Source organism: Xenopus laevis, chromosome 6L (assembly GCF_017654675.1).
Source record: "Xenopus laevis strain J_2021 chromosome 6L, Xenopus_laevis_v10.1, whole genome shotgun sequence".
Lineage (NCBI taxonomy): Eukaryota > Metazoa > Chordata > Amphibia > Anura > Pipidae > Xenopus > Xenopus laevis.
The window spans coordinates 12,921,030-12,936,599 of NC_054381.1; the positions used below are offsets into that span (position 1 = coordinate 12,921,030).

Here is a 15,570-nt window from a genome sequence, read left to right on the forward strand (position 1 = left end):
CCCTTTAAAGGGAAAATAACATAAAAAAAACACTAATTCCACTGTCTCCTCCTGGATCTGAGCCGGCCTCTGGTTAGACCTGATTTATTTGCACTAACTCCCCATTACCAGTAATGAAAAACTACATTGTATCCCTCACGCTTAGACTCCCCGTTGCTGTTAGTCAGATCCACAGCAGTCAATACTCCCCGGCCTTATACTGGGAAAGAATAAAAATCATTATGAATCGAGGCACTAAAAATAAAATGGGAAAGGGAAGGCAGCCCGGAAAGAAATAGCCATGGATCTTATGACTGACAGTTGCAGAGCCGAGGCCGGAGCAATGCTCAATAATCTGGATATGGATTCAATCAATTTATGGATGAATCAAACTATTTGTCTTTATAGAACACAACCTCGCTGGGTAATGCTTAGGAATCTTCACTCCTTTCTTATCCCCTGCTATATGGGAGAATTCATATCACATACAGTATATACCATCCACAAGGAATGTTCTGCTCCATCGTTTTCACTACAAGTACATAATCTGCATTATTTAATCATTAATCGGCTCAATGGAAGCACAGACGCAGGCACCGGGGCCTAATCACATCATGGGGACGTTATGCTAATAACACAGCCATTCACACAATACATTCATTTACACATCAAGTCTTCTGGGCTGACCCAAAACTTCAGCTTGAGATCTAGAGGGCCATTCTGAGATCTGATTGTAAGCTTTTTTTTCTGCTGGATAGGGGTGAAGTTAAGTGTGGCTGCAAGTCACATTACATTATATATATATATATATATTGCAACGTTTCGGCTCCTGTACTCGAGCCTTCTTCAGGCTCGAGTACAGGAGCCGAAACGTTGCAATAAATCTGTTATATTTTTTTGCACTTTACAAGTCCTATGTGTGCGGGTTTTTGTTGTTCTATGCATGTTTCATGATAACCTGCACCTGGGCAATTACCTAAAGATTAGAGTGCTCCAGCCGCATGAATGAATATATATATATATATATATATATATATATATATATATATATATATATATCTTGTTGTAGTGGACAGCACTCCGTTCCAAGTCCTTTACCTGGGTGCTCGGTAAGATTAGTATACAAAATAAAGAAGAGACCAGCAACACCAGGGTTTCTGTGAGTAAAAAAGTGTTATTGCATATGTAACCAACGTTACGTTTCGGTCACCTTGAGAAAGGTCCCAATGGGGACCGAAACGTAACGTTGGTTACATATGCAATAACACTTTTTTACTCACAGAAACCCTGGTGTTGCTGGTCTCTTCTTTATTTTATATATATATATATATATATACACATACATACATATATATATATATAGTGAATAGTTTCATGACCATATAAAAGTACGAGGCCGAAGGCCGAGTGTTTTTATACAGGTCATGGAACTCCGAGGTTACTTATAATATCCTCATATTTTACAACTGGGGGTACTTTATTAATTATAATACACAAATTTTAGTGAGTCATGTGACAGAAATTACATCACTACTCACCGTTTATAAGGATATAATTTACAAGATATTCATGGCTTTTGTGTATTATATATATACACACACACACACCACCACCACCAACACAGCTATGGGATCCATTATCTGGAAACCTGTTATCCAGAAAGCTCCAAATTACAGAAAGGCTGTCTCCCATAGGCTCCATTTTGTCCAAATAATCCAAATTTTAAAAAACGATTTCCCTTTTTTCTGTAATAATAAAACAGTAACTTGTACTTGATCCCAACTAAGATATAATTAATCCTTATTGGATGCAAAACCGGCCTATTGGTTTTATTTAATGTTCACATGATTTTTAAGCCATGAAGATCCAACTTACTGCTCCAGGTATCGGAGATTCTGTTTAACAGGTCCAATACCTACACACATATATACTGCATGTATGTGTGTATATTTATTTATAATACACAAAAGCCATGAATATCCTGTAAATTATATCCTTATAAACGGTGAGTAGTGATGTCATCAGTTATAAACGGTGAGTAGTAATGTCATTTCTGTCACATGACTTACTAAAATTTGTGTATTATAATAAATAAAGTACCCCCAGCTGTAAAATATGAGGATATTAGAAGTTACCTCGGAGTTCCATGACCTGTATAAAAACACTCGGCCTTGTGTTTTTATATGGTCATGAAACTCCTCGGTAACTAATAATATCCTTATATTTTACAAGAGGGGTACTTTATTCACTATATATATATATATATATATATATATATATATATATATATATATATATATATATATATATAACCTGAATCAGACGCTTGCACTCTAAACCAGTCTTCCATGAACGTGGGTGCTGGGTCAAAGTATTTATGTAGAGTTCAAGAGGACCCGCACACCTTGGTTAGTGAACCAAAAATTTCTTTATTTTTCAAACTTGTGCATCCAACGTTTCGACCCACATTAGGGCCTTTATCAAGGACCTTGATAAAGGCCCTAATGTGGGTCGAAACGTTGGATGCACAAGTTTGAAAAATAAAGAAATTTTTGGTTCACTAACCAAGGTGTGCGGGTCCTCTTGAACTCTATATATATATATATATATATATATATATTATATATATATATATATATATATATATATATATATATATATATATATATATAGATATATATATATAGATATATATTTATATATATATATGATTATGATGTAAATAATAAAAAGCAAATTTTTCTTCACATCAATACAGTGAGTGCTGATCCTTCTTATTCTATATATCCTGAATTTGATCGTGCACCACGAACCAGTTTAATGATCGGAGTGCTGGTACTGCGGGATTACATACAGTGGTGTGAAAAACTATTTGTCCCCTTCCTGATTTCTTATTCTTTTGCATGTTTGTCACACTTAAATGTTTATGCTCATCAAAAACCGTTAACTATTAGTCAAAGATAACATAATTGAACACAAAATGCAGTTTTTAAATGAAGGTTTACGTTATTAAGGGAGAAAAAAAACTCCAAATCTACATGGGCCTGTGTGAAAAAGTGATTGCCCCCCTTGTTAAAAAATAACTTAACTGTGGTTTATCACACCTGAGTTCAATTTCAAAGGTTATAAAGCCATTTCTAAAGCTTTGGGACTCCAGCGAACCACAGTGAGAGCCATTATCCACAAATGGCAAAAACATGGAACAGTGGTGAACCTTCCCAAGAGTGGCCGGCCGACCAAAATGACCCCAAGAGCGCAGAGACAACTCATCCGAGAGGCCACAAAAGACCCCAGGACAACATCTAAAGAACTGCAGGCCTCACTTGCCTCAATTAAGGTCAGTGTTCACGACTCCACCATAAGAAAGAGACTGGGCAAAAACGGCCTGCATGGCAGATTTCCAATGCGCAAACCACTTTTAAGCAAAAAGAACATTAAGACTCGTCTCAATTTTGCTAAAAAACATCTCAATGATTGCCAAGACTTTTGGGAAAATACCTTGTGGACCGACGAGACAAAAGTTGAACTTTTTGGAAGGTGCGCGTCCCGTTACATCTGGCGTAAAAGTAACACAGCATTTCAGAAAAAGAACATCATACCAACAGTAAAATATGGTGGTGGTAGTGTGATGGTCTGGGGTTGTTTTGCTGCTTCAGGACCTGGAAGACTTGCTGTGATAGATGGAACCTGTCAGGCTCTTTGGAGACAATATAGGAAGAGCAGTTAGAACTGCTGTTTAGTGTACAGCTCACTGAACCCGTAGGGATGATTCAAGTGCAAGTTGCAGCAAAGTCGTAGTCTTAGAACAGGCAGATGGTCGATAGGCAGGCAGCAGATAAGACGTAGTGAGGGACAGGCCGAGGTCAAAAGGCAGGCAGAAGATTATCGAAATGGTAAACAGGCAGAAGTCAGTAGGCAAGCGGAAGACAAGCGAAATCCAAAGTCAGGCCGAGGTCGGTAACGAGAGAAGCAAATCCAAAAGGCAAACAGGAACAAACAGGAACGAGTCCAAGCAAGGAAATAACCAAGCACCGTTTGCTTTTGCTGAAGACTATTTAAAGGGACAGATTTGGCGCCAAACGTGACGCCGCAGCGTGATTGACGCAGAGCGCAAAGACGCGAACGTGGGCGTCAGACGCCGAAGATGCCCAGAAGCCTGCGCACCCCTGCGCCTGCGCCCCACGTCGGACAGAGCACTAAGCATATTTGGCACAAGTACCTTACATTGCCCCCCCCTGAGGGATGGCCTCAGGACGTCTTCAGCAGGCTTTTTCCGGATGATTTCTGTGGAATGCTGAAACCAATCTTGGTGCATGAATATTCTCCACTGGTTCCCAGGAATTCTCTTCATTAGGAAATCCCTTCCACTTGATCAAATACTGTAACTTCTTACCCCGAAACCTTGAGTCCAAAACTCTTTCAACCTCAAATTCAACTCCATCTTGACAAGAGATCGCTGGAGGAGGAAGAGGAACACGCCCAGGAAACGTATTAGGCACAAATTTCTTGAGTAGTGCAGCATGGAAGACAGGATACACTTTCAAAGACTCCGGTAAATCTAATTCAAAGGAAACAGGATTAATTACCCTTTTGATGGAGAAGGGTCCCAAGAACCTTGGAGCCAACTTCTTGGAGGGATTTGAAAGACGAAGATTCAGTGTAGAAAGCCAAACCTTATCATTGACCTTAAACTCAGGATCTTTTCCTCGTCTACGATCTGAAAAAATCTTAAAGTTTTGTTGAGCTTTACTTATGTGTGTCTTTAGGATCCCGGAGTTCTGGTTGAGAAATTTAAGGCGATCCTGTAGGGAAGGAAGAGTCACTTCCGGCAAGACATCAGGAAACATAATAGGATGGAACCCTATATTAGAGAAAAAAGGAGTTTGGCCCGTGGAAGAATGTAATGAATTGTTGTAACAAAATTCTGCACAAGGAAGAAGAGAAGACCAATTATCTTGTAGATGAGAAGAAAAGGTGCGGATATACTGTTCAAGAGTCTGATTGGTTCTTGCTGTTTGCCCATTGGTTTGCGGATGGTAAGCAGAAGATCGGGATAAGGAAATATTAAGGGCCTTACATAAAGCAGTCCAAAATTTAGAAGTAAACTGCGAACCCCGATCCGAAATGATTTCTTGAGGTAAACCATGCAGTCTCACAATTTCTTTAATAAAGACATCTGCCGTAGCTGCCGCAGAAGGTAACCGAGGGAGTGGGATAAAGTGAGCCATCTTGGTGAGACGATCCACGACCACAAAAACAGTGTTATAATTGTTGGAAGGAGGAAGCTCTACAATAAAGTCCATCGAAATAGAACTCCATGGCCTCTCAGGAACTGGCAAAGGGCGAAGTAAACCAACAGGTTTGTTGTGGGACGGCTTAGATCTGGCACAGGAGTCACAAGAACGAACAAAAGATATACATTCTTTTACTAAAGAAGGCCACCAAAAGAAACGTCTTGCTAAATCCAGAGTCTTCCGAATTCCAGAATGTCCGGCCAAAGGATGGTCATGAATAAGTTTAAGAGCCTCTACACGAAGTTTAGGAGGAACCACCAATCTATTATTTCGTACAAGCAGATTACCTTCAAGAAGCAAATCGTTAACCCCAGGATAATCCACCACCGACTGAGGAGCATTTCTCAAATTCTCCATAAAAGAAGATTGTAACAATAAAAAATGTCCAGGCTGAAGAATAGTGTCAGGAAGCGTAGTATCCTTTTCCACTGGAAAAATTCTAGATAAAGCGTCTGCCTTTATATTCTTAGAACCAGGTTTATAAGTAACATGGAATTGGAAGCGAGAAAAGAAAAGTGCCCATCTCGCTTGACGAGGATTCAGCCTTTTTGCCGTTCGTAAGTACTCCAAGTTCTTGTGATCGGTGAAAACAATAATTGGATGAGAAGCCCCTTCAAGAAGATGCCGCCATTCTTCTAATGCCCCTTTGATGGCTAAGAGTTCACGGTCCCCAACATCATAATTTCTTTCCGTAGGGCTTAGTTTTTTAGAAAAGAATGCCACCGGATGTAGAACATCTTTAGGACCAGCTCGCTGAGAGAGAATTGCTCCGATGGCTACTTCTGAAGCATCAACTTCTAGGGTAAAAGGTTTAGAGACATCCGAATGAACAAGAATAGGAGCTGAGACAAACAATTTTTTCAAATAATCAAAGGCTTGTTGAGCACCCGAAGACCAAGAAAATTTAATCTTGTTGCTTGTGAGATCCGTGAGGGGTTTGATAATAGCAGAAAAATTTTTAATGAATCTCCTATAAAAGTTGGCGAACCCCACAAAACGTTGCACTCCTTTTCGATCCACAGGAGAGGGCCAATTGATAACCGCTTCCACTTTTTTGATGTCCATCTTAAAACCTTGATCGGAGACTACGAAACCCAGAAATTCAATACTAGCCTTCTCAAAGTCACATTTGGAAGCTTTGGCATATAATTGATGATGTCTGAGCCTTAAAAGAACTTCTCTCACATGACTGCGATGTTCCTCTAATGAATTGGAAAAAATCAAAATATCATCCAGATAGACGATGACGAATTGGTCCAGAAGATCATGAAAAATATCATTAACAAAATGTTGAAACGTAGCCGGGGCGTTGCACAAACCAAAAGGCATTACAGTATACTCAAAATGTCCATAACGAGAACGAAATGCAGTCTTCCACTCATCTCCTTCTCGAATACGAATTAAATTGTAAGCCCCTCGGAGATCAAATTTTGAAAAAATTTTGGCATGACGAAGTCTTTGAAAAAGATCAGGAATAAGAGGCAACGGATAGCGATTCTTAACTGTAACCTTGTTAAGCTCTCGAAAATCAATGCAGGGTCTTAAGGAGTGGTCCTTCTTTTCAACGAAAAAGATACCTGCTCCAGCCGGAGACGTAGAATGACGAATAAAACCTTTAGCGAGATTTTCGTCAATATAATCCTTCAAAGTAGCCAGCTCAGGTTCAGATAAAGGGTAAATCCTTCCGAAAGGAATAGCTGCCCCAGGGAGGAGATCAATAGGACAATCATAACTCCTATGAGGAGGAAGATTATCTGCTGCTTTCTTACTGAATACGTCTGAAAAATCATGATAAACTTGAGGAACGAACTGAAGAATCTCGTCATCCGAAGTATTCAAAGCCAAGACTGGTGCGGACGGAAGACAATTTTTTCGACAATAATTAGAATTAAAAAGGATTGTCCCAGACTGCCAATCAACACTAGGGTTATGACTTCTTAACCACGGAATTCCAAGAATAACAGGAAAAAGCAGATTTTCCATGACATCAAACTTTAATAACTCATAATGCCCCTGAACAGAAAAAGTCAAAATATGTGGGGTTTCCAAGGATACAGGTCCAGAAGAAATGAAATTGCCATCCGCCATCTTAACTGGAATGGGCTGAATCTTTGGGACCAAAGGAAGTTGATGAAGACTTGCGAATGCCTGGTTGATGAAGCACCCACAAGCTCCTGAGTCTACAACCGCATCTACTTCAATTCTTCTTTTGTTCCACTGAAACGACAGATGAAGAAGAATATAAGACTGAAGAGGTGGAATACATGGTAAAATAGGAGAATGAAGAAGACGATTTTACCATTGGGTCGTGTGGGACAATCTTTAAGTAAATGTCCAGCAAGGCCACAGTAAAGACACAAATTCAACCGTCTACGACGAAGTCTTTCCTCCACAGAAAGTGTCTTTCGAACCACCCCAATCTGCATAAGTTCGGGATCAGAGGATGAAATAGGATAAACTGGAGGAGGAGCTGTAGGCAGTACCCATTCCGGAATTGAGGGACCAACACCTCTTTCTTGGCGTCTTTCTCTAATTCTTTGATCAATCTGGACGGCCAGTGAAATTACTTCCTCCAATGAAGACGGTAACCCGACTCTTGCCAATTCGTCCCTTAAAGTTTCCGATAACCCCAGACGAAATTGATGTCGAAGAGCCCTATCGTTCCACAGAGTATCTGGGGCCCAGCACCGGAATTCTGCCACATATTCCTCAACAGGACGGCGAAGCTGACGCAGATTTCGTATAGCCGCTTCTGCTGTTTCCACCTTATGAGGATCCTCATAAATCTTTGCCAAAGCCTGGATAAATGAGTCGGTAGTTGCTAACAAGGGGCTGTTTTGCTCCAATAAGCGATGAGCCCAGGCCTGGGGTTGCCCTTGAAGCAACGAAATCATAACTCCAACCCGGATCTGATCAGTAGCATGAGACTGAGGCTTTAAGGTAAACAGGAGCCGACAACTATTAACAAAGGTTCTGAAAGTCTTTCGGTCTCCAGAAAATTTGTCGGGCATAGCAACCTTGGGTTCCTGATGAGAGGAAGAAGCTGCCCCTCCTGACGCAGTAGCTGATAATCCGGAAGCGGAGGCGTCTGGCGGTACTGTGGACATCTGCAAACTCTGTAATTGTTCTTGCACATGAATATAGTCACCCCGAAGTTCTCTCACTACTTGAGTAAGGGACAAAATCTGTTGAGAAAGATCGACCAGCGTAGGCAACTCTTCCGAAGGCTCCATTCTGGCTTGGTTATTCTGTCAGGCTCTTTGGAGACAATATAGGAAGAGCAGTTAGAACTGCTGTTTAGTGTACAGCTCACTGAACCCGTAGGGATGATTCAAGTGCAAGTTGCAGCAAAGTCGTAGTCTTAGAACAGGCAGATGGTCGATAGGCAGGCAGCAGATAAGACGTAGTGAGGGACAGGCCGAGGTCAAAAGGCAGGCAGAAGATTATCGAAATGGTAAACAGGCAGAAGTCAGTAGGCAAGCGGAAGACAAGCGAAATCCAAAGTCAGGCCGAGGTCGGTAACGAGAGAAGCAAATCCAAAAGGCAAACAGGAACAAACAGGAACGAGTCCAAGCAAGGAAATAACCAAGCACCGTTTGCTTTTGCTGAAGACTATTTAAAGGGACAGATTTGGCGCCAAACGTGACGCCGCAGCGTGATTGACGCAGAGCGTCAATTAGCGCGCTCGCGTCCGTCGCGACGCGCTCGCGTCCGTCGCGACGCGCGCGCGTCCGAATAAACGGACGTGCGCCCGCGCAAAGACGCGAACGTGGGCGTCAGACGCCGAAGATGCCCAGAAGCCTGCGCACCCCTGCGCCTGCGCCCCACGTCGGACAGAGCACTAAGCATATTTGGCACAAGTACCTTACAGAACCATGAATTCTACTGTCTACCAAAAAATCCTGAAGGAGAATATCCGGCCATCTGTTCGCCAACTCAAGCTGAAGCGATCTTGGGTGCTGCAGCAGGACAATGACCCAAAACACACCAGCAAATCCACCTCTGAATGGCTGAAGAAAAACAAAATGAAGACTTTGGAGTGGCCTAGTCAAAGTCCTGACCTGAATCCTATTGAGATCTTGTGGCATGACCTTAAAAAGGCGGTTCATGCTAGAAAACCCTCAAATAAAGCTGAATTACAACAATTCTGCAAAGATGAGTGGGCCAAAATTCCTCCAGAGCGCTGTAAAAGACTCGTTGCAAGTTATCGCAAACGCTTGATTGCAGTTATTGCTGCTAAGGGTGGCCCAACCAGTTATTAGGTTCAGGGGGCAATTACTTTTTCACACAGGTTTGGATTTCTTTTCTCCCTAAATAATAAAAACCCTCATTTAAAAACTGCATTTTGTTTTTACTTGTGTTATCTTTGACTAATAGTTAAATGTGTTTGATGATCAGAAACATTTTGTGTGACAAACATGCAAAAGAATAAGAAATCAGGAAGGGGGCAAATAGTTTTTCACACCACTGTAGATATATATATATGTTATCCCACAGCACCAGCACGCACTCAGATCAATATATAGCAGGTGGTGCACGATCAAAGTTGCATTAATAGTATAGAGAGGATCAGCACTCACATTGTTGTAGATGAAGAAAATAGTATTTATTCAGGTGGTCTTACATCTTAATCCGACGTTTCGGTCCCACCATATAGACGAATTGCAAATGGTCTCAGAGTATCTCTCTCTACATCATACTAAAAGTTGAACAGCCCCTTAAAGTGGATGTAAACCCAAACATAAAATGTTGTCTATTCTCTGTCCTGGTGGTTCTGATTCTAAAACATTGTTGCAAAAACCAGCAGATTAAAGGACGGTTCACCTTCAAGTTAACTTTTGGGGGCAGATTTATTAAAGTTAGAGTCTTTTCCACAAATTCTTTTTTTTTTTTTGATTTGGCAAAATGTTATTTTTGGCCTTGCACACCCCTTAAAGGACACAAATGTTGCTTGTTGTAAGCAGAAGAAACATGCAGGGCTTTGAGCTGCCACTGTATTTGCTGTCAGGCCTGTGCCTTTGCCTTATTAAAAGCCCAGTAAAATGTCAGGCCAGAAGGAGCTGCCGAGTGCTTTCCCCTGCGAGGAGCTGAACCTTTAAAGCTGGGGAGCTGTGACCATGAAGCATGTTTCTGGCAGAGCTCAGCACCGGATTTTGAGCAAATGATTACTCTGAGCAGTTACTTAACACCCACAATGACAGAGCAGAATGGGAATTAAAAAGTGGAGAGGTGAGCCAGGGGGCACATGATTTTATATTAATGCTCTTGTTTAACTTCTAATGCCCAAACAATTAGACATAAGCACAGAGACTGCCATTTCATTTTCTCTCATAGCTCTGCTGCTCGGCATCAGTGGCACAATATCAGTGCTGAAGTAGCAATGACTGCAGGGTCTAAGTACTTACTGAATCAAAAACACTCATATAATATATACAGAACAGTAGAACCACTAGATACCAGCTACCTACAGAACATCAGTAGAGATAGATACCAGCTCTGTACAGAACATCAGTAGAGATAGATACCAGCTCCGTACAGAACATCAGTAGAGATAGATACCAGCTCCGTACAGAACATCAGTAGAAGTAGATACCAGCTCCGTACAGAACATCAGTAGAGATAGATACCAGCTCCGTACAGAACATCAGTAGAGATAGATACCAGCTCCGTACAGAACATCAGTAGAGATAGATACCAGCTCCGTACAGAACATCAGTAGAAATAGATACCAGCTCCGTACAGAACATCAGTAGAGATAGATACCAGCTCCGTACAGAACATCAGTAGAAGTAGATACCAGCTCCGTACAGAACATCAGTAGAAGTAGATACCAGCTCCGGACAGATCATCAGTAGAAGTAGATACCAGCTCCGGACAGATCATCAGTAGAAGTAGATACCAACTACCTAAAGAACATCAGTAGAAGTAGATACCAGCTCCGTACAGAACATCAGTAGAAGTAGATACCAGCTCTGTACAGAACATCAGTAGAGATAGATACCAGCTCCGTACAGAACATCAGTAGAGATAGATACCAGCTCCGTACAGAACATCAGTAGAAGTAGATACCAGCTCTGTACAGAACATCAGTAGAAGTAGATACCAGCTACCTAAAGAACATCAGTAGAAGTAGACACCAGCTCCGTACAGAACATCAGTAGAAGTAGATACCAGCTCCGTACAGAACATCAGTAGAAGTAGATACCAGCTACCTAAAGAACATCAGTAGAAGTAGATACCAGCTCCGCACAAAACATCAGTAGAAATAGATACCAGCTCCGCACAGAACATCAGTAGAAGTAGATCCAAGCTACGTACAGAACATCAGTAGAGATACATACCGGCTACCTAAAGAACATCAGTAGAGATATATACCAGCTACCTAAAGAACATCAGTAGAAGTAGATACCAGCTACGTACAGAACATCAGTAGAAGTAGATACCAGCTACGTACAGAACATCAGTAGAAGTAGATACCAGCTCCGCACAGAACATCAGTAGAAGTAGATACCAGCTACGTACAGAAAATCAGTAGAGATACATACCAGCTCCATACAGAACATCAGTAGAAGTAGATACCAGCTCTGTACAGAACATCAGTAGAAGTAGATACCAGCTCCATACAGAAAATCAGTAGAAATAGATACCAGCTACGTACAGAAAATCAGTAGAGATACATACCAGCTACCTAAAAAACATCAGTATAAGTAAATACCCGCTACCTACAGAACATCATAAGTAGATACCAGCTATGTATAGAACATCAGTAGAGGTAGATACTAGCTACCTAAAGAACATACCGTATATACTCGAGTATAAGCCGACCCGAGTATAAGCCGAGGTACCTAATTTTTCCTACGAAAACTGGGAAAACTTATTGACTCTAGTATAAGCCTAGACACAACTACAGCCCTGTCTCCCAGCAGCGCACATTCTGCCAAAGCGACCCCCCCAGCGATCAACCGGACTTCTTTGCAAAGATGATGGTGACAGATAATTGCCAAACGGATTACTGTGTGCATTGTCCCACTACCATGTGCAGAGGGTGCTGTTTGATATTACCATCACTGTTAATCTTTCGTATAACCAACAGAGGGCGCTGTGTGATATTGCAGTCACTGTTATTCTTTCATATAACCAACAGAGGGCGCTGTGTGATATTGCAGTCACTGTTAATCTTTCATATAACCAACAGAGGGCGCTGTGTGATATTGCAGTCACTGTTATTCTTTCATATAACCAACAGAGGGCGCTGTGTGATATTGCAGTCACTGTTATTCTTTCATATAACCAACAGAGGGCGCACTGTTATTCTTTCATATAACCAACAGAGGGCATTGTGGGATATTGCAGTCACTGTTATTCTTTCATATAACCAACAGAGGGCGCACTGTTATTCTTTCATATAACCAACAGAGGGCATTGTGGGATATTGCAGTCTCTCCCCAAGTGAACTGTTGGCATAGGAATGATTAAAAGTGACTGCAATCTCAGCTACTCGGGTGGGGTACCGCTGACCCGAGTATAAGCCGAGGTAGACTTTTTCAGCACATTTTGGATGCTGAAAAACTCGGCTTATACTCGGGTATATACGGTAAGTAGAAGTAGATACCAGCTACCTAAAGAACATCAGTAGAAGTAGATACCAGCTACCTACAGAACATTAGTAGAACTCATATACCAGCTATGTATAGAACATCAAAAGAACTAGATACCAGCTACATACAGAACATCGTTAGAAGAACCAGTTACCAGCTATGTACAGATCTGAAGAAGTACTGTAGATACCAGCTATGTATAAAACAATAAACAGGCATTCTAATCGCTGCAGCTTTCCCTATAGATGCATAGAGATAAATAAACAGCCAAGTGCCACAAGCCTAAGGGCAATGGCTATCAGCCTATGACTAAGGTTCCCTGGTAGACACAAAACGCGTCAGGCCCTGGTTCTTAATTATGGAGAATAAAATGTAAGCTTTTTTAACCTTTTACCATCTGACTCCGGTTTCACTACTTCGTGGGTCCAGGCCTGTGCCAGCCTCTTTTGAAGTTTCCTGGCAATGGCACATGGTAAGATATGTTGCTCACAATTAGATTTGCGCTACCACAAATCTCTCAATAATCATGCAATCCCATTCACATATGAATTGTCGCAAGTAAACTTTGCGTTTTCCCCGAGTTAAGCCGAATTGCCACAAGTAATATCATTTCAAATTTAAATCTTAGCAGATTTGTCAACAGCAGTAGCGCAGATTTAATAGCGGGCGACAAATCTTACTGTGTGTCATTGTCCTAAAGCTGACTTGGAATCTGCAACTTTCCGACCCATGTATGGGCCTTCATGCAATTGGCCAATGTTAGTCAACCAGATTATGGGGCAAGTTTCAGCATGCTCATGTAGAAGTGTAGGCCTCCAAAACATTGGCAGTGACTCACGTTAAATAATAATTATGTCACCTATTAGCATTTAAATGATCTGCTGCTCCAGTGCTGATTTATAATTAGTATTCTGAAAGTGATCTTCCAATGAAGCGTATACATTGGCAGGTTGCGATATATATCTATTAGGCAGAGTGAAGATTGGGGCCAAGAATACGTAGGTGGTTAATAAGTACAGGATGGTCCCCGGGTGGCTTCCCTGTTATAGACTTGCTCCGTTAAACAGTGTTTTATTCATAAAAAGTAACAGAAACCTTCACCGGAGAACTCTTTCCATTATGAAACTCCTTTGTCGAAGACAATATACAAAGTAGCTTTGTGCTCCCTTCTAATAGCATCCATCATCATGAACTGGAAAGGAAAAAAAATCCATTTTAATATGTGGTTAGATAAACGCTGCTAAGTATTTTCCATGGAAAAATCTATGATTTATGTAACAAAAAAAAAAAAAAACTTTCCATGTACCCACTGCCTGCCCTTTATTTCAGAATAAGAGCAGAGAGATCTACAGTGAGGCTAACAAACCTGCTTCACTCTCAAACCTTGCCCGGCAACCCCAGTAAGCCATTGAGAAAAGGATATACCAGAAAAAATATATATATATATATATTCAGGCAAGCTATTGTGAATTGCCTTTTTATTTGCCACTTTATGTCAGCTGGTTGCCAGGGTCAGTAACCCAGTAACCAGCTTAGATTTCAAGCTAGTAGATTTTCAAAGTAGCTTAGATTTCATGATATTAGCAGTTTTACACTGCTAATATCATGAATGTGTAACAGGAGTGCCCTCTGCTGTTCCTTCCAAGCCAACGTTTAACCCTTTAAATGCCACAGAATGTAGAATCTACCTTCTGTGGAAAAGTATTTTGAAATGCCACCGAACATAGATTCTATGTTCTGCAGACTTAAAGGGTTTGGGATCGGCTTTTAAAGCGATAACACGCAGTTTTCCAATTTTTCACACATACACACATACTTTTTTTCTTTTTTGTTATCACATCATCTGTTTTTTTTTCCAGTTTTCTCGAATAGCGTATTCGCTAATTGCACGTCGCAACACCTTTTGTATGTTATTTTGGTGATTATATTGCAATTTCGGTGATTTTGGTGCCTTTTTAGCCATTTTATTGCATTTGCGTAGATATTGTTCGCTTATTTCTGTCTGTTGAGTACAGTAGGATAGAGAAACAAAAGCACAGATTTTTGTGTTTTTTTCTGATTTAAGTGATTTTATTGTATTTCTCTCTGTTCTTTGTTACTTCATTTTGCCCATGGAAATTTTGTCTGCTATATATCCATTTGGGGGTCTCTGTGTGCGACATAGTTTGGTTTATCTATGCATATCCGTTACGAAATGTGGGGTATATAATGGGGTAAAATGCAAGCTTTGTGACGATTTTCAGAAATTTCATTAAAAAAAAAGCTTTACGTTTAGCATAGCTTTGTAGTTTGGTAGTTTGCAATAGAAAGACATATTTACCGGTTTTAGATTTGTCGGAATGTGTACTTTCGGAAAATATATGGTTTTCTAGGGTCTCCATACTGTTATGGGGTCTCATGGCACATAATACACATACCAGGTGCTTATATTGTAGTAGCCAGAGTGTCATACGTGAAAATGTATCTGCACTATTTGGATTTGGGGGTCTATGTATGCCACATAGTTTGATAAATCTATGCATATTGGGCATCAAACTGTTTAGTAGACCCCTGGTATTCATGTTTAGGATGCCTTTAGCTGGTACGTTACAATGTAGGGGGTCTCACGGCACATAATACACATACCGGGTGCTTGTATTGTAGTAGCCAGAGTGTCATACCAATGGTAAACCGATGCACAATGGGCATCAAATTGTTCA

The 15,570-nt window shown here is 40.9% G+C and overlaps 1 protein-coding gene across 5 annotated transcripts in view; it reads right to left on the bottom strand.

The window, feature by feature from the left end:
• The window catches only part of prkag2.L (protein kinase, AMP-activated, gamma 2 non-catalytic subunit L homeolog), a 211,480-nt gene that overhangs the window by 32,070 nt on the left and 163,840 nt on the right, over positions 1-15,570 (bottom strand). The window contains exon 1 of one of the 5 annotated variants that reach the window (XM_041565220.1): positions 13,967-13,988. The gene's annotated coding sequence lies outside the window, so the exon portion shown is untranslated. 5 annotated transcript variants of the gene reach the window in all.